The sequence below is a fragment of the Phasianus colchicus genome, chromosome 2 (assembly GCF_987193195.1).
Source record: "Phasianus colchicus chromosome 2, bPhaCol1.hap1.1, whole genome shotgun sequence".
NCBI classification, from domain to species: Eukaryota; Metazoa; Chordata; class Aves; order Galliformes; family Phasianidae; genus Phasianus; species Phasianus colchicus.
In genome coordinates this window covers 79,733,933-79,754,432 of record NC_143437.1, presented here as the reverse complement: position 1 = coordinate 79,754,432, position 20,500 = coordinate 79,733,933, and positions in this window count along the sequence as shown.

Sequence of the window (20,500 nt, the reverse complement as noted above, 5' to 3'; positions counted from 1 at the left end):
AAATTAAATGCTTGAATTGTGGCTAAGAATTGAAAAGGGTATTTTGTTTTACTAAGTCTCTAAGTTCTCCATAGCAGTTACAGAATCACAGAATCACCAAATGTCAGGAATTGGAAGGAACCTCGAAAGATCCAATCCCCCTGCCTTAGCAGGAAGGCCTAGATTAAGTCACACAGGAATGAGTCCAGGCAGGTTTTGAATGTCTCCACAGAAGGAGACCCCACAACCTCTCTGGGCAGCCTGTTCCCCTGTTCTGTACCCTTACCATGAAGACATTTTTTGTCATATTTTTGTGGAACCTCCTATGTTCGTTTTCACCCAATGTCCCTTGTCCTATCACTGTGAGAAGAGCCTGGCTCCATCCTACTGGCACACACCCTTTTCATATTTGTTAACATTATTAATGAGATCACCTCTTAGTCTCCTCTTCTCCAAGCTAAAGAGACCCAGCTCCCTCAGCCTTTTCTCTTAAGGGAGATGCTCCAATCCCTTCATCATCTTTGTGGCTATGTGCTGGCCTCTCTCAAGCAATTCCCTGTCCTTCTTGAATGGAGGGGCCCAGAACGGGACACAGTACTCCAGATGTGGTCTCACCAGGGCGGAGTAGAGGGGGAGGAGAAGCTCTTTTGACCTACTAACCACACCCCTTCTAGTATGTCCCCGGATGCCATTGGCCTTCTTGGCCACAAGGGCACAATGCTGGCTTATGGTCACCCTGCTGTCCAACAGGACCCCCAGGTCCCTTTCCTCTATGCTGTTTTTCCCCAACCTATACTGGTACCTGGGGCTGTTCTTGTCCAGATACAAGTCTCTATGCTTGCCCTTGTTATATTTCATTAAATTTCTCCCCGCCCAATTCTGCAGTCTGTCTAGGTCTCGCTGGGTGGCAGCTCAGCCTTCTAGCATATCAGCCACTCCTCCCAGTTTTGTGTCATCAGCAAGCTTGCTAACAGTGCACTTTACTCCCTCATCCAAGTCATTGATGAATATATTGAATAGTACTTGTCCCAGTACCGACCCTTGAGGGACTCCACTAGATACAGGCCTCCAACTAGACTCACTCTGTCCCATTGGCCACAACTCTCTGGCTTCTTTCCTTCAGCCGGTTCACAGTCGACCTCACTACGCAATCATCCTGACCACGCTTCTGAAGGATGAGAGAAGGGTCCCACAGTAAAAGAGGAGAAAAGGGCTTCACAGGAACTGGGGATGGAGATAGTTAGAGGTAGTTTACAGAAGCAGATATGTAGAGGTTGTTAGAAGAATGGGGAACGCAGACACTGGGACTGAGACAATGAAGGGGTAGAGAACATAAAGATAAGAATTTGAGAGCAGCCCAAGGCCATCTGACAGGGAGGTGATAAGATGTCCTCAGGGCAGGCTAGAACTGGATCGGAGGCTGCCCCTCCTGCAAGTTCAGAAGTTTACAGCGAGGTAGAGTAGGAGCCTTCATGAGGAAGACTATACCAGGAAGAGACCCCCACGACTCACTATGCATGCGTGAGAGGGAGGGTCTGCATGCTAATAGGTTCTCGGAAATCTAATGAATATGTATCCAAATTCCTGGAAACAATTGATTATGTATTCATTTTATATTTATATGTTCAGCCTATATCTGTAGCATGCTTCTTCCTGACGGTGTGCAAGTTAGATGGATGTGTCCCCCTTGCACGCAATGCACTGCTGGAATAAACACATATCCACACTGCTCTATATCCTTAATCTGGCTATAGCATTTAATTTCCATACATCACTTCCTCAGTTTAGCTGCCAGGATGCTGTGGGAAGCAGTGTCAAATGCTCTACTAAAATCAGGATAGACCACATCCACTGCTTTACCATCTTCTATCCACCTGGTTACATCTTCATGAAAGGCTATCAGGTTGGCCAAGCATGACTTCCCCTTGATGAAGCCACGTTGACTGCTCCTAAAGACCTTCTTATCCTTGATATGCCGAGAGGCAGCACCAAGGATAAATTTTTCCATCCCCTTTCCAGGGATGGAAGTGAGGCTAATCAGTCTGTAGTTACCCAGGTCCTCCTTCTTATCCTTTCTGAAGACTGGAGTGACATTTGTTTTCCTCCAGTCCTCAAGCACCTCTCTCATTCCCCACAAATTTCCACAGATAATGGAGAGCAGCCCAGCAATGACTTCTGCCAGCTTTCTTGGCACCCACAGGTGCATCCCATCGGGATCAATGGATTTATGGATGTCCAGATTGTTTAATTGCTCCTTAACCTTATCAATAGATGTAAACTCGTCCTTGATCCTGACTTCCTTTGGGGCCTCAGGGGTACAGAGGACCTAAGCACAGCCTCCAGCAGTACAGACAGATGAGAAGGCATCTTCTGTCACCACAGCAGTTGTGTGTGTGTGTGTGTGTGTGTGTGTGCGTGTCTGCATGCATGCGCACATGCACACCTGTTTGTGCAAGTGCATGTGTCCAGTGTTAGCAAGGCTCAGACTTGCTCCTAGCTGTCCAGGCCATGCAGCCCCTTAATGCCAGCATCTATGCCATCCAGATACAGGCTGTCAGACTTTTGGAAAGAAATCCCGCTTCAACTCACTTTGAAATCAGTTCCACACAGTAAAGCTGTAATCCCTCTTGAAACCTCTTCACGTTCTCAGCTACAAAAGTGTCACCACCATGAGCTATGCCTTTTCACCAGTGATGAAGAAGAGCCTGCGTGCCGTGCTTGTAACAATCTGCACCAGTGAAGGTGACCTACTGTTGCTTTGCCACGGCCACCGCCTCACTGTGCTCACATCCACTGCTTGGTCTTCTTCAATGTTCTGTGTGTGTCAATGAGTGTCAGTGGGTGACATCTTTTCCACATGGAGGAGTTCAGTGACACACCTCTGCTTCATGTGCACTTCCACGTCAGACCCATTGTGTCCAACTGCCCCCCTGCTGCCATCTGTTACACAACAATAACACGTCATGGAATATTGGTGCTAAGGTTCAACCCCTACTGCCACACCACCAACAACCGCCTCTGATGTCATGGACCAACTCTATACAATAAGAGGCATTTGCTTTGGAGCAGCCCTCAGAAAATGCATCACATACATACATCACATCACATAAGTAACAAAACTTGTTTATTTATTTATTTTTTAAAATTGTTTAATAAAGAGATCAGACTTCAGATTGCAGCTCTACATGTTCCATTTGAAAATTGGCCACTAATGTATTTATGTCAACAGAAAATGGAGCCGCAAAGAAACAAAAAAACTGATGAATTTTTGGCAATCCTGAGAGCTATTCTCTAATTCCTGTATCAAAACAGAAAGCACAGCTGCATAATTCTTGTGCTAGGGGCTGACCTGCAGAAGAGCTCTGCAGAGAAGGACCTAGGTGTCCCAATGGATAGCAGGCTGGCCATGAACCAGCAGCAGTGTGCCCTTGCGGCCAAGAAGGCCAATGGTATCTTGGCGTGTTAAAAAGAGTGTGGCCAGCAGCTCAAGAGGGGTGATCCAGGAACCTATTCTGCTCAACCTCCTGTAGGGAACTTGCTTTTAGCAAGGGAGTTGGTCTCAATGATCTCCAGAGTTTCCTTCCAACCTCTATGATTCTGAGATTGTATGAGAGAGAAACCACAAGAACCACATGCTAATTGCTCAGGATGGATTTGGCAGAGGCAATCTCTTTTCCAAGGCAAAAGGAAGGTCTTAGCAGCGGTAGTAGGCAGAGAGAAGGCTTGCCACAGAGTTCTGCAGCACAGAACTTTCCTGCCCAAGTCTGTTTCAGAGCTGTGCCAGGACACTGCCTGAAGCTGAGCAAGGGCCGTGGCACTCTGCAGCCGTCGGGGGAGAAGGACTGCATCTGAGCACAGGGACAGCCCACTCTGTCAGAAGGGGCCCTCAGTGCCAGAGAGACAAAACTTGTAAACCAGAAGGAGGGAGACGATACAGTCAGCCGCCAGTTACCAGCTCCCATTCCAGTTGGCTTTTGCTGAAATGCAAGACGGTCCTCTGGGGACTGTGGGTGACTGCAGGCAAAGGGAAATGGGGAAATTGCAGAAACACAGGGTCTGGAAAAGTCCTCAAGAGATCACTGAGTCCAACTCCTCTACTAAAGCAGGAACCCTACGACAGGTTGCATACCTAGCTGTCCAAATGGGTCTTGAGTATCTCCATAGGAGGAAACTCCACAACCTTTCTGGGCAACCTGTTCCAGTGCTTCATCACCCTTACAGTAAAAAAGTTCTGCATGTTAGAAAGGAACTTCCTATGTACAAGTTTTAGGCCATTACTCTTTCTGCTATCACTACACACCATTGAGAAGAGCATGGCCTCATCCATTTGCCTCCCACCTCCCTCAAGATCACAGAATCATGGAATGTCCTGGGTTGAAAAGGACCTCAAAGATCATCCAGTTTCAACCCCCCTGCTATGTGAAGGGTTGCCAACCACCAGACCAGGCTGCCCAGAGACACATCCAGCCTGGCCTTGAATGCCTCCAGGGATGCATTCTTGGAGCAACCTGTTCCACCCTCTGTTCTTTTTCTGTAGAAACATATCTTCTCCCATTTTTCATTTTTTCCCCACTTTTCTTCCCTGCATGTTTTCCCTGATGCCAATTTTGGTTTTTCATTTTTTGTCAAAATGATTTTTTTCAGCCAGCAGATCTCTCAGCTCAAGGTTGCAACAGAGCTCTGCTTCTCAGAGGACCGTCTTGCACCCTACCTGAACACTGCCTGTGAATGGTCCCTTTTTCTCAGATCTATGTGAGGAGCCCTTTCTCTTAACAGATGTACTAACTAACAAGGAAAAAATGATACTATATTGACTGTTTAAAAAAATACTAATTTTGAGTGCTGAGTGATTCCTGGGTTTTTTGTTTGTTTGTTTTTGTGTGTTTTTTTTTTTTAATGTGCAATTTCTTCAGAGAACAAGACAAGTTTTGTTCTTTGTTGCTCAGAATACCCTGGAATTTAAATATCACTTAAAGCAGGTTGACCTCCAAGCGTGCAGTGTCATTCATTTATCTCCCTCTTTCTGTTCCACTGACATAAGTTTACTGGCCTCTCAAGTGTCATTGCTAGCTCTCTGCAAGTGTTTTGCTAAGCTTGCATAAGTTCTCTGCTTATTTCATTGCTATTCCCTGCTACAGAGCACCCTACCTGCTGCTGTTCATTGCTGTGAACATCTCTGGTTTTCTAAAATCCCACTGACCTTTCTAAGCACTGGGGAACACTCAAGAGGAGCAGCTAATGTAGCACTGAGATCACTCTAATAGGTTTGTAAAAGTGCATGAACCATATGAAAAACTGTATTCACTTTTAATTTTAAAACTTCTTTAATCCTCAGTTAAGATAGTAAAGCATTCCTAGTAGCACAGAAATGATATATATTTCAGCAGAAAATACTCATTTCAGAAGGCATGAGTTACGGAACTGCTGCTTTCCTTTTAAGAGATCTTTTGCCCAGCATAGGTGGCAGTTTCTTATGCTGGATTTATCACGAGCCAGGAATCCGTCAGGAAGGTTGTGCTGGTAGCTGCTAATTACACAGTGGTTTCAAGTCACTGCTGCCATTTTGATGGATGGCGTACATAGAATTTTTCTTACATCTCATCTTCTAATCTGATTTAAGTTTCCTCACAGCCAAACCTAGCTGAAATGATTTTTGTGTTTTCTGCTCTAAATTTTAGAGCTTTTATTATCTGTAGAAACTTGGGATGACATGTCATTAACTGCATGGATTTTTGGAAGCACGGTTTCTCTTTTCATGTAGAAGCCTTTGCCTTGGCAAGAAGATGTTGGCCACCACTTAGTCACTGTTACTTCCAGCATCAGTAGTCGCACTCTTGCAATTTCTTCAGCATACTCTTGGTTGTTCCAATAAATTCAGAGTTCATTGGTACACAATGTCTGCCTTAACAAAAAGTACAGAAAATATTATTCTGTAATTTCCATTATCTCAATGCTAAACAGGCATCTTTCAGTGATACCTCAGAAAAGCTACACACTAATTTACCACTTTGTAATTGCATTGCATTGAAGACAGATAAGTCCTGCAATAAATTCTTAGGTATAGTCATCCAAATCTCATACATTTTTTACTCACATTGCAATTGTTCACACTGTTACTGTCTTCTAAATGATAAACAAGTCTAGCCTTACTTGAAGCATATATACAAGTACATTCATTTAGTGTGTGTTAACCATTGTGCACACCAATGAGCAATACATTCAGGAAAGGACAACCAGAACTTTGGTACTCTGCAAATTTTATGGATAAGATCTATTTAGCAACAGAAAGTTTCCACTTCTATTAGAACACTGAATGGAAGAGAAAGTTAGGTACAGTTGCATATAATGGTTGCCTGGTAACACACCTAGAATTACAAGTTAGCAGGGTCACTGATACAGGGTTATTTAATCACTAATACAGAGAGAGAGAAAAAAAAGAAGAAAAACCCAGCAAAACGTGTTGCTTGGCTAATTCTGTTTTTTAGTATTTTGTGAGCAATGCAGTGATGCCAAGCTCTTAGAAATATACGTTCTAGAAATGTAGAAACAGAATAGAGGGTTGTTAGTCATTGCTTTTGTTGTAGCAATAAGAACGCCAGTTTTGCCTTTGGGCTTGGATTAGATTTATTTTCATTCGCCTTGCATGTCAGTTTTCAAATATACAACACACTTTGGATGCTCCTCTGTATGCTCTTCTGCTTTAATAAATATTTGTTGATACACCTTTTGTAATAACTTTGGACCTTATCCTGAGTCTAACTTACATTGAAAGTAGAATTTATTTAATAAGATCACTCATGTCTTCAGCTACTACTCCTCATCACTAAAAGTGGTAGAATTAAATTCTACATAAATGTAGACTGATGAGATTTTCTAAGCATGTGGACTTAAATCTATTCTCATGTATTCAACTTCTAAAAAAGAATTTTAATTAGCTCTGACATTGAGTACTTACAGTGAACATCATTTGCCACAGGCATTTTTTAACCTCAGAATGTTGTGATTTAGACAGCATTGAAAAATTTTGCTGTCAAAACATTCTTGAAATTGTTGGTTAGCAAATACAGTTCTCACTGCCATATTCTTAAGATTACTTTTTTTCTCCCCAAACATGTTCCAGTTTTCTGTCAAAAAATCTTCTTCAGCCAAACTGGGGATAGATACAGAAGTCTGTGCAACAGCTTTCCCAAAGGACCTAGCTTTTCCCTTGAAGTCTTTTATTTAACTTTCCCCAAATCTTTTATTTCTCTGTTTAAGTCAATAGTGATTGATGACAAATCATATTGGCCCTTGAGTTTTTTACGCCATAAAATGAATCTTTCCGTTTTTTGCATAGATGGGCTCAGTCTGTGATCTCACAGCTGGTAACCTGTGCTGAAGCATAGTTCAATAAATCATAAAGGGCCTTATCATAGACTTGGTTGGGGAAATTCTCTTTTGCAGCTCCCCGGAATCTTTTCATATGGAAGAGAAGAACTGTCAAATCAGCCAGTAATCCCTACTAGTGCAATTTAACCCAAATAGAGAAAAGGCAAAGCCAGAAAAAAAAAAAAAGAACCCCAATTTGTTCCCATGCAAGATGTCATAATTCTGATGTGGGGAAGGATTGGTGAAGTTGTTGTTGTTGTTTTTTTTTTCTGATTTATCCTCTTGTTTGGTAAATCCTTATGTCTCATCTTTGGTGTTCCTGAACTCCACTGGAAGATAATCATAGGATTATTTAGGTTGGAAAAGACATTCAAGATCACTAAGTCAAACCATCAGCCAGACCTACAAAGTCCTATCACTAACCCATGTCTCTTAGTGTCACATCCAGGAATTTCTTATGTAAGTCTAGGAGAGGTTGGAAAAGACCTTAAAGATCATTGAGTCCAACCACAACCTAACCATACTACCCTAACTAACAACCCTCCACAAATTATGTCCCTGAGCACCAGATCCAGATGGTTTTTAAACACAACCACCTCCCTGGGGACCCTATTCCAGTGCTTAACAACCCTTTCTGTAAAGAAGTTTTTCCCGATATCCAACCTACACTTCCCCTGGTGCAACTTGAGGACATTTCCCCTCATCCTGTCACCTATCACCAGCGAGAAGAGACCAACCCCGCTTGCTGTTAGCACCTTTCAGGTATCAGAGAGAGCAATAAAGTCTTCCCTCAGCCTCCTTTTCCCCATACTAAACAACCCTAGTTCCTTCCGTCTCGCCTTGTTGGGCATATTCTCCAAGCCCTTCACAAGCCTTGTTGCCCTTCTTTGGACCTGCTCCAGCACCTCAATGTCCTTTCTGTACTGAGGCGCCCAAAACTGAACACAGTACTCAAGGCGAGGCCTGACCAGTGCTGAGTACAGGGGCAGGATGACTTCTCTATTCCTGCTCACCACACCATTCCTGATACAAGTCAGGATACCATTGGCCTTCTTGGCCGCCTGGGCACACTGCTGGCTCATATTCAGCTGACTGTCCATCAGTACATCAAGGTCCCTTTCTATCAGGCAGCTTTCCAGCTGCTCCTCCCTAAGCCTGTAGGGTTGCCTGGGGTTGTTGTGATCGAAATACAGGACCCGACACTTGGTCCTATTGAAACTCATACAGTTAACCTTGGTCCACTGTCTGTCTGTCCAGGTTCCCCTGTAGTGCCTTTCTCCCCTCAGGCAGTTCAACACTCCCTCCCAACTTGGTGTCATCTACAAACTTACTGAGGGTGCACTCAATCCCCTCATCAAGATAGTTAATAAAGATGTTAAATAGAAGCGGCCTCATTAGCGAGCCCTAGGGGACACCACTCATGACCAGCTGCCAACTGGATTTAACTCCACTGACCACAACTCTTTGGGCCTGGCCATCACCCAGCAGAGTGTACACCCATCCAAAAAGTGGGCAGCCAGCTTCTCCGTGAGAATGTTATGGGGGACAGTGTCAAAGGCTTTGCTGAAGTCCAGGTAGACCACATCGGCAGCCTTACCTTCATCCACTAAGCGGGTCACCTTGTCATAGAATGAAATCAGGTTTGTCAGACAGGATCCATGCTGATTGGGATTGATCCCTTGGTTGACATTTAACTGGTCCATGATGTCTCCCAAGATTATCCATTCCATAACCTTCCTGTGCACCGAGGTGAGACTGATAGGTCTGTAGATACCAGGATCATCCTTCTGGCCCTTTCTGAAGATGGGAGTAACATTTGCCAGTCTCCAGTCCACCAGGACATTTTCGGTTAGCCAGGACTGCTGAAGAATGATGGAGAGTGGCTTGGCAACCACATCTACCAACTCCCTCAGCACTCTAGGGTGCATGTTTGGATCATCAGTAGTTTGCCATATCTACTAAACAGAACTTTAACATCAAGTGTGGAATGTAAACGCTGCCACTTGTCTACAAGGAAGAGAAAAATTTAGAGAATCACTACAACAGCTTTTTTCAAGCATTCCGGTCCTACCTCTATAGGTGATGGAATGTATTGTCCAGAGGAGCAGAACTTCTTCACAGTCACTCTTTCCTCACAAAAGAAATCCCAACCCCTTTTGCCACGTTTGTGTCACACTTTGATCTACAGGGCATTGCAGATTTTGATGTACAGAAGTTTCCCAGTATGTGTTAACCATTTCTACCAGGGGGTAAATATGAAAGACCTATTTTCATTACAAAAAAATGGAGAAATTACACATTTTTTTCTCCAGGTAACCTCACTTCATCAATCTAGTTTTTCTGAAGTGAAACTCTTGCCAAGAAAAATACTTTTTTCAATTTTCTTTGCCTTTTTATCTTTTTATTTTAACAGTATCCTTTAAGGTCTCATTTCTAACTTTATTTCATAATTAAAAGAGATAGGAAGATCTCCTCTCTACTTTCTATCTCTACCAAAAATGAAAATAAAAAGGAAGGTTTTCTCTTGAGCATTCTGACTCTTAATTATCCTCTCAAATTTGATTATTTTTTTGATACTCAAAGTAATTTTGTTTGCCAGCAATTAGTGCTAGTGTGTTGTACAACAAACTGTTCCAAACACTGGGGGAGACCTCAGGAAAATAGTTTCCATGGCATTAAGTCAGACCTGCACTACTGTTGCTTAGTGAGGAGAACAAGACTGAGGCTCAACAGCAGCAAAACAGAGGGGATCTGTTGTTCTGGATGTCAGACTGCCCATTTGGTCACAATGTCCAGCACTGCTGATATGCTGTGTTACAGTTTGGATGGGGCATTTCAGCAAGGTGAATTTCTTCAAGATTCTTGGTCTGAAGGCCAGTTTATGATGTTTTTCTTTCTGTTTCACTTGCACAGTTCTGATGAATAAAAGATGATGCTAGCATCTTTTATGAAGGGGAAGATCTACAGAGTTCCCTCTATCAAAGCCCATGCTCTTCCCTTAGCTCACCACTCACGTGCAGGAAGATTTCACTGTTCCCTGAAAAACATCCCTGGGCTTCTTTGGCACTGCTCCAAAGCTTCACAGATTCAGCCTCAGTTGGTGGTAGGCTACTGACTGTCCTGGAGCAGCAGCTCAGGTAGTCACAGATGAAACCAGTGTTGCAACATTTTAAAGTAAAAAATACTATTTCTTTCTTGTGCTATTCAAGGGAAGAAGGCAAAGAGAAAATCCCTCTGTAGAGTCATCTGCAAGTGGGACGCATTCAGGTATAAAACTGTACAAGAACTGAAGACTTGTGCTTTAATTTGGATGAAGGTGGAACCTGGATATCTAGCTCTATTTAGACAGGGCTAATTAATGTCTTGAGTTCCCACAAGGCACCCTGGTATTTCCCTCAGCCCCCTTCTCCTCAAATTAAATCCACATGTATATATATCTCCTAAAGAGAAAAGAGATGTGTTGCTCCTGCCTTGATTGCAAGCAAAATCTGGCAGATTCAGAGGCTTTCCCTGTATCTGTACTGGACAATACACTGCCTGAAAGCACTGCAACCATCTGGGAGCTTCAGAAGCCCCAAAATGTTCACTCAATGGATGAAGGGCTTGTTTGTGCCTCTTTCTGCTGTGGCTCACACAAAGGCCTCCTGTTGCACATCTAGGAGAGATGGGATGGATAGCTCAATACTATTGTCTCATGCTCTAGGGGAAACAGGGCCCTTTTTAGTTGCTGCTTAGGGGCACACTTTCTTTATCCTTTTTATCACCCTCCCTTAAACATTATCACCAGCATTAGTGCCAAAGTGGCATGCAGCTGTGGATTTCTCTGGGCTCTTCCCCATGAAGCTGTGGTTTTAGCTACTGCATTACACTGATTTATCAGTCCCTGTTAACTCTCCATCCCCTGTAGATAGAGCCCTGTATTTTGCTGTCAAGCTGGGAAAAAAAAATCTTTAATGCGCTAAGCCAACTCCTGCCCACAAGTGCTCCATTAATTCCATCAAATCTATTTTGGTCTTATTTCTGCCATCACTTCTGCCACATTTTGCACCAGCTCAAACCAATAAGCTAAATTACTAAGCCTGAGAGTCTTGCTCAGAGAATATGGGCACTTTCTGAGCAGCACAAGGCAAAGGTTAGTAGAACACAGCAGTGGAAAGCAAAGCACAGAAGGGATGTAGCATAAAGTCACTGGTTTTCATGCCAGTCCTAGCATTAATGCACTTAGTAAATTTTCCATGACATTTAGACTATCCTCTTCACAGTTAATTTTGTATCTGAATCTGAGGACTGGAACTGAAGAGAAGAACTCTTTTGGCAAAGGGGAGGCTACATTAACTATTTGAAATTAAAGCAGAAATAGTAGAAATGGGGAAAGGAGAAGCTGGAAAATTTTGTCTGGGAAAATGTGATCCATTTGACTTTCATCATGCTATGAAATGAGTGTAAAACAGACTCGATTTTTGTGAGCAACTTTAGTTTATAATGGTCTCAAAGCTCTTCACAAATTCAGGTGAGTTTCTTCTCAGTGAAAGGTACATTTTCCACTGAATAATTATATGATTATTATGGGGAGAGATATGGGATATGGGAGAGAAAATTGGAACTAATTCCTAGATTTTTTCCTCCTAACTTGAGGAGTTAGATGTCCAAATACTATATCATACCACCAGCAGAGACTTTCATTTGTTAGTGTGCCTTTCCATCTCTTGATATCCATAGTAGGGACTCCAGTTTTGCTGTATAGTTCACCCTGTTCACCTTCAGAGAACTCCCCAGACAGGAAGCTGCTTTGTAAGCAGTTCTGCCCCAATAAATGGCAGAAGTGGTGAGCTAATACTTTTCAAGCAATGTCCTTTTGCCACTTGAACAGGTTGTGATGGAAGAATCATCAAATTTCCAATTTCAGGAGTTCAAGACCCTAAAACTGCCACTGTCTATCTTTGCGTGCTTTTTAGATATCTGCCACTTGTTTGAGATGGCATTGCAATCGCTGAGGACATATTATCAATCCTGGAATCAATGAGAGAAATTAGGCACACCTTTTTCAAAGAAGAAGCACCACTTAAGATGCAGATATACAGATTCTGACCAATCACATTTTGGGACTTGAATTAGAAGAAATGTAACGTAGGCAGAGACTGGATTATACATGTGCATCAACAACTGTGAACTTTACACATGAAATTCTGTTTCATTGCCTTGCTTTTCTGAAAAATGTATTTCTCCTCCTCTAAAGTCTGTATCAGAAGGGTGAAACATGCTGATTTGTAATACTTATTTCCTTTTTATTTCCTCATCACTAGTCTTCACTTGCATAAGTCACGGAAGCTTACTTCTCTGTAGCCCAGAGTTTCAGTTTCTCTATTTCTTTGTATAAGCAATTCAGTCTCTTCCTAGTCTTTCTTCTTACTCCCATCTGCACTCTTAAGAAGACTCTATTTTGAGATAGGCCAACCTAAGGATGATATCCCTAGTGCAACAGATGTATCTTGATTTATAAATGTGATTACAGTCTTTCTCACTTTATTCTTCATACCAACCTTTTATAGACTAACTTTCCATTATTTTCATCTGTTAGATAGTGATCCTTAGAGAACTGGGATTAGTAATTTAGGACTGCATCCAGATTTATAGTGGCATTCAATTTCAAATTGCCACCTCACAATATTGCCTACTTCCCCATTTCTTTCTAGTTTTGCCAAGATTATCCTGACCTATCTACTTTTTCTGTCTTGCTGTTTGTCACCTTCCCCAGGGTAGATATGCTACACGTACATAACTACACAAACACTCTTGATGTGCCACAACAGTCATCCACCATTCATTTGGCTTTTTTTCTTTTTTTTTTTTTTTTCTCTTGTTTCTTACCCAGTTTCCAGTTTGTGGTAAAAAACTCATTCTCATCATGAATTCAGTGAACTTCTTTTGTGTTCAGCGTGAAAGATTTTTTAAAGGCAGTTTGAAAATATAAATAAATCATGTCAATTAATTTTCTTTATTCAATAAAGTATTTTCCTGACATTCTGAGATTGCTAAATGGGAAAGAAAACATTATCTTCCTTTTGGTATATTCACCCCACTAAACCCTATGGGCTTTAGAGGACGTATAATTATGGTTATCCCCATAACCACTTCACAAAGTATGCATTCAAGAGATTAGAATTTTTCTAATTAAAAAAATAAAGATTTTATCAGACATTAACAGTGTATTAGAACAAATGCTTCTGAAAAATCTAATGCTTTTGATTTATTTCTGAGTAGCAAAAAGAGTTTAGACTTTGTGAAAACTTTCTGCATTCAGAGGATAATCTTCTCTTTGCAAGTCATTTGTGCAGTCATTAGAAGGGAAAGACAGACAGTGTTACACTGATCTTTTAGAACATACAGGAGATCTCAATACTACTGACGTTTTCAATTACAACCACTTTGTTTGGCAGAAAAGTAATTGCAAGATTTAGGTGAGTCATTCTTCAGAACCCCAGACTTGCTACATGTCAAAGCATGCTGGCATACATCAAACACCCTATAAAATGTGAACTCTATATGCTTTAGGGTTGATTTGGCATTAAAGTACTTTGACATATTTGCTTATTTAAACACACAGTTCCATTAATGATTATAAGCCATTGATTTGAACAGTCTTAAAAAGTTTTTTTCTGATTAAATAGAAGTTAAACCTGTTAAGTAGCAAATTAAAATGTTAGATCACACTTTTCCTTCACTTTCCCCCTGGAATCCTACATCACTTTTGCACAGGTAGTAAATGTAAGTGCTCCTTATCTTACGTGGTCCAAATGTGTCATCTCTGTATGCTAATCCCCATAGATCTCTGTTGTATTTCTGTCCAATCACCTTTTTTTTTTTTTTTTTTTTTTTTCTGCCAGAGCATGTTATTAATGCAACTCCTTCTAGCCAACAAGTAATTTTCTGCACATTATTCTCCTTGTTTTCGGCTGCAATAAAAAATACTTTCCTAAGCTTTGGAAAGGTCCCGGAGGCCCAAAATGAAATAAAATCTTTCAGAGCATGAGCAAATCTATCCTCCAATAGCCATCAAGACAGATAACACACGTTGCCTTAGGGAAGTACCTCTTCAGTGCCTGTGCAAAGTAAATGATACAACTACAGGACTCCATGTCCACAGAGATGAGTGATCTTACCCCACAGAAGAACAGTGGGCACCCTGCCCTCATGAACCAGTCTTGAAAATGCAGCAATGTGACTGGTGTTTTTTCAGGGTCTGAAGGAACATGCTGGTATTCAGTGGTGCCTGATGAACTTTACGCGTCATACGCTGCATTAAGTAGATGTACCATAAAGGGCAAGGAAAATGTCAGATGGAGATGGCAAGTCCAGGCTCAGAAACTGCCAGGAATGTGGATTTATTTTTCTTTTGACATCACCCACAGAAACATCAGGGTCTCACTTACAGCCTGGGGTGATATTCTAATGCTAGAAAAACTAATGAGAACCTTGTGGCCTTAAAATTATTAAGACAGGGATTCAAGAAAGCCTGGTGAAAACCTTTTGGCCTTAAAATTATTAAAACAAGGACTCAGGAGAACATATTTTTTTTCTGGAAAATATTTCATCTTTTTAACTGACTCTAAAGGAATTTTAGACCTTTGGCTTCTTTTTCCATTTTATAAATGAGTTCCTTTCCACATGAATGTGTAGATTTTCTCCATGTGCATAGAAAGACAATTTAAATCAACTTTCATTTTTTATTTTACCAGAATATTGCTCTGAATAAATATTTAATGTATGATTTCCTGAAGAAAAACTAATTTTCATGATGGAAAGCCACTAGAAGAAATTTAAGTAAAGAACATTACCTCTGATAAGTTAAGACTGGTATTTGTATATTAAATGTTATGCCTTGAAAATGTTATTGTCAAAATTAAGTGATAAAAAAAATGGAAGATTCTCTAATGTGTGTCCCTGTACTATTTTACTCCCTTGCCATGTGCTTACCTGATTTTCTCTCTGGAGCACAGGTTAGCTATTTACTCAGGCTAATACTGGATGTAGCCTAAATGTGACTAATGTCTTTAAACAGATGACTGTAAAGATAGCCCTTTTTCAATTATTCTTTTTCATAATTTTTCCTGCCATATCTTTTTTTTTTAATGCACCTTCTAATTACTTGTAATTCTACATTTTCTTTATGAAGGATTTCACAGAACAGAAAAATAACCAAACTCTTAAGTTTTATGTTCAATTTCATACACTAACTACTTTTCCTTTTTTATTTAAAAATACTTCTGTTATCATATCCAACTAATGTGGCGTCCTGTGTGATTTTCACAGAGATATCTTCAGAACACAAAACATTTGTCCATTGACTGAGCAAGATGTTTGTAAAGACTGTATCTGTCATAGCTGTACTTTTAGGTATGCAGATCTCCCCATCAGATGTCACATTTACAAGAAATGAGCTTGTTTTTATGCAGAAATACCATTACCTCTCTTTACAGCGGAAATGTGTGTGAATGACAACTTGATTTTTCAAGTAATTTTGGTGACTGTATAGATACATTCCCAATTTGAAATTGTATTTTCCACTCATGTGTTTAAATTTACTTATGTGAATAATGGCATGGTGTGGGAATACAAGAAAAACTGTTCAGAGCAGAAGCTGTGGAGCAAGATAAACAGCAGCATGGAAATACTTTTTTTTTTATTTTTGTAAAATTAAACGTATTTCATGCACAGTATCTAAGTATGTTTGTACATAACCATGCTGGCTCTAATCTATGTTTTGAATAAGAGTTACAGATAGTTGCCTAGGTAATCTACTCTAGCAAAAAAAAAAAAACCTAACCTTTTTTTTTTTTCATCAAAAATCACAGTTTTTATTGTAATTAACTATTTCTAGTCAGGTGATCTCAATGGCATAGATCATACTGATTTATGTCAACTTTCTGTATGCAGCAAGTGGGAGTCTTTAATTCATTGAGACTTCTCAACTTGCTCAAATTTTCCATTGTGTCTCCTTCTATTAGTAGACTGGCATACAGTTTGCTCTCATCAGCTCCAAGCTACCAGTATGACCATCAAAATACATTATTTTCTTGGTGGGTCAAACAATTTTCGTTGTGCTATTTTGAATAACACTGGGATTGCTTCTCCTTTGGAGGTTACAGATCTTAATATTTTCCTTAATTTGCTGCTAAGAAAATAATACATTCCAAAAAGTCAAAATTTATCATGCAGATATAGAAGTTGTTAAATACTTTGAACACAGCTTAAATAAAGTCTTCAAACTTATGAAAGACTTTATCAGAAGAGTTTTTTTGAGAGATAAAGATCTCACACAGAGAAAAAGCTAATTAATATTGGCAATGGATTCACAAAAAAAGAAACAATATTCCTTTCATGTAGTCAAATAAATGACACCTTTTTACTCACTAAATCAGAAAAGTTGTCATCTTGCCAAACAGTATAGTTCTGTGGTCCAAATACCAGATTCTAAAACTAAACAAAAACAGACTTTTTCACATGTACTGGACAGTTTGTTCTTGGATTGAATATGTCCTTTTTGGCAATGTGTTGTGAGCCCGAGTGGTGTCTTCAGAGAGCTGAGAATGGCCCAAGGGAAGGAGAAGGGTTCTGAGGGTGGGAGAGTCATGACAAGAAGGTGACTGATGGGCTGCATGGGCTTTTATGGGCTAGAGCCCATAAAGATAATATTAAAAGGAGCAGAGACTGACCCTTAACCAAGCACCCACGATGGTAGAGAGAAACATTTTATGGATCAGAGAGAGCTGGTTGCAAATCAAAAGCCACTGTGGTCACAGTAACCATGCAGAAAAGCAAGAACTTGCCTGTAAAGATGCAGTGGGTGGATGAGATTTGTTTAAATACAATTTTATTTCTATTCTGTATGAGCGACTACAAGCTTTGTCTCTTTAAAAGGCTAATTATTTTGGCTTATATTTAACAAAATCTGCCCATTAGATGAAAAAGTGTTTTGGTCTTCTGGTCTCTACCATAATGCAAGCATCAAGGCATCCACCTCAGAGCCTTATCTGACTCTGATCACATAATATTGTGCAAATCTCCTGTTTAATAGTACACAGGGTTTAAATTTACCAGAATTGGTGACAAATCAAGACTTCCATCCTGTGAAAATGGCAGGATTTCAAAATTTGTTATGCATCAGACAAAAGAAATATTGACACTTCTTTTCATGCAAATCAAATTTCATGGCATCCTATTCCTTTGTTTTGTTTTGTCATTCTAAGCTGAACAACACATCTTGACATTTCCACTCTGAGCTCAGCCAAATTCTTTAGATTCATCTTTATTTAATTTACTCTGCAACTTGAGCAGTAAATCCTGATGACCCAGCCTTCATACCTCCACTCTATGTTAATTCATGAAGCTTAATCTCAGCACTGTATAAACCAGTCCCAAACTAAATATTTCATCTGCCAGTGACATGATGAAATATTTTATCTTCTGCTTTTGGGTATGGGAGTTGTGGTTTTTGATTTTGGAAAATTCCCAATTAAGTCTAGTTTTCATGGATAAAAATCCCAGTCTTAATCTAAAGAAGTTGTTTGTCCTAGGGAATGCAGTAACTCTCAGGTTATTTAATAATCACTATTTTAAGTTGGCAGCATAAAGTATGATCTATTTCTTCTCCCACTGGCTGCTTTCCCCATTTGGACTTAGTCCTGGTTCATCCAGAAACTTTCAGAAAAATCTACAAACATCGTAAGAATGTGTATTTTTAATTACAACTTTTTTTGGCCTTCCCTTCCCTTCCCTTCCCTTCCCTTCCCTTCCCTTCCCTTCCCTTCCCTTCCCTTCCCTTCCTTTCCCTTCCCTTCCTCTCCTGTCCTTTCTTTTTGTCTTTTTTTTTGGTCTTCTTTTTTCCCTCCTGATTCACTGTAATTTTATTTTCTTTGTAAAGTATTAAGTTATGAGTATGGGTCTCTGGATTGTAAACCTTATATTTCAGTACCACTATTATTATTTTGAGTACCCTTTTGTAGCTAGGGCCTTAATTAAATTCCTAGAATAACTGCTATTTTCAGATTCTGCTTCCCTGTTGGTACTCTCTCCTTATCTCTTCTTGCACAGCATTTCCTTTCTCCCCTGCTAGCTTCGTGTGATGTCCTGCATTAACCACAAATACTACTGCTGAGAGCTGGGAAGGATCATCCAAAAAGCTTCTTGGTTCTGTGGGAAAGGCACAGATAATCTTGGGTTGTCAGAATTTATTACTTGCTTATTTATTTGCAGGCCGAGATCCTAATCTTTAGTTTTAATTGATTCAAAGTAATTTAGAGGTAGTACTCATTTTGGCCAAGCAGCTTACATCATTAATCATTCATGCTTCTCTGGTTTTAACCAGAGTTAAAAACTCGGGAGGTATGTCTGAGATGTTAAATGGCTTCCTAGTCTAAGTGCAAGAGAATATTTTAGGTACCTATCCTTTTTGCCTCATTTATTTTTTAAAGAAAATTAGAAGATACAATGATTAGTACCTAGGAAACTCTTAGATCCATTCTTTTCTCCTTCCTTTCTTTCTACCCCCCTTTTTTTAAATACAATTCAATATTGAAATTGTGTAATTGTCAATGTTTACCATTAGTACTCTGCTGCACTTCTGTACTGCTTTTCTTGTTTCCACAATAGCTTGTCCAAACATATTTTTGAGTTGAGAATTTAATAAGAACTGTATCACCTTTTTATTATCTGTGCATACAATTGGCTTCAAACACTAGTATAGTTTCTATACTAGTCTACATGTCTGACTAAAAGGTGAGAGAACACTGAAGAATGCCCCATTTTCTCAATAGTATGCAGTTTTATATCTATATGTGTGTGTGTGTGTACATCTATACACACAAACATACATGTGCTCATTCTAAGCCTAACCAAAGGTTATAATAACTGCTCTATGGCCATGTGTGAATATTCTGAAATCTTAAAAAATATATTTTTACATTGACATTACATCCAATAGTCATAGTATGTATGACATTTTCCATGTTAAGTATACAGAACTGTATAATATCTATCTAATCATATTACTATTTTTGTTTAAAGTAGCTTCAATATAATGTTGCCCACAATGGCTCTGCTTAGAACTGGGGGAAACGTAGACAAATAGTTAGAAAATATTTTGCCATATCTATTTTCTTTTCAATGTGTTGAGAATTTGACTTTAGATTATGTCATTTTCTTCTTTCTTGATATCAAATTATGATAGATGTCAACTTATTGCACATAAAACTACTTTCTTGGAACCTCTGTTATGAAATTTCATGCTGAAATAATGTATTTTCAATCTCAGTAGTGTATTTCAGAATACGAAAGCCTGGAAACAGCACAAATGCATGAGGTGCCTTTCAGTGCACAGCTACTTCGGTTAAAATAATCAAATGTAACATGGCACACATGCAACAACTAGATTCTGTGCCTGATTTGAAAGCCCAGAGGTAACCATGAAAACCATAGGAAGTGATGTCCAATTTGAGTATTTGAACTCATGACTTGATCTAGATTTAGTGTGTTCTGGTTTAGGAAACTCCAACTCTGTTTAAAAGCCACTCTGTAATAAGCAACCAGTAAACAATAACTGATTCAGTCTACCTGTTTTCATTTTGAAGGAGATACGGAAGGAAAACTAGAAAACTGTAAAGCAAACATACAACTAGATAGGAAATAATAGCATGTTATCACACTACCCATATGGTTTATCCTGTTTTGACAGCAGCTGCTAACTGCTGCTGCTAACTGCTGCTCCTAACTGCTGCATACATTTGATTTAAATGCAGAATGCCTAGCAGCAGTTACCGAGCTTTGTGCTGCTAGTTAAGAACTGTTTCCACAGTTTCCCATGAAGGAGGCTCTTTCACATTTCTTATTTCAAAGGAATAGATCTATTCCTTTGCAGGATATTTTCTGTTCTATTTCTAATCTAGTGCTAAGAATTTTAATAAACTTAATCTTCACTTGATTTGTTCATCTGCTTGATTGTTTATACAATGATCACTTGTGTAGGTGCCTCTGGGATGTGCTTTCTCTCGTATTTTTTATAAATTTGCAGTTCTTTGTGCCGCATACTTATCAGAAGAAGTCATCTTTGTTAGGACTCTTTTCAATTATATGGCTGTTGCATTTCACCTTCCTCATT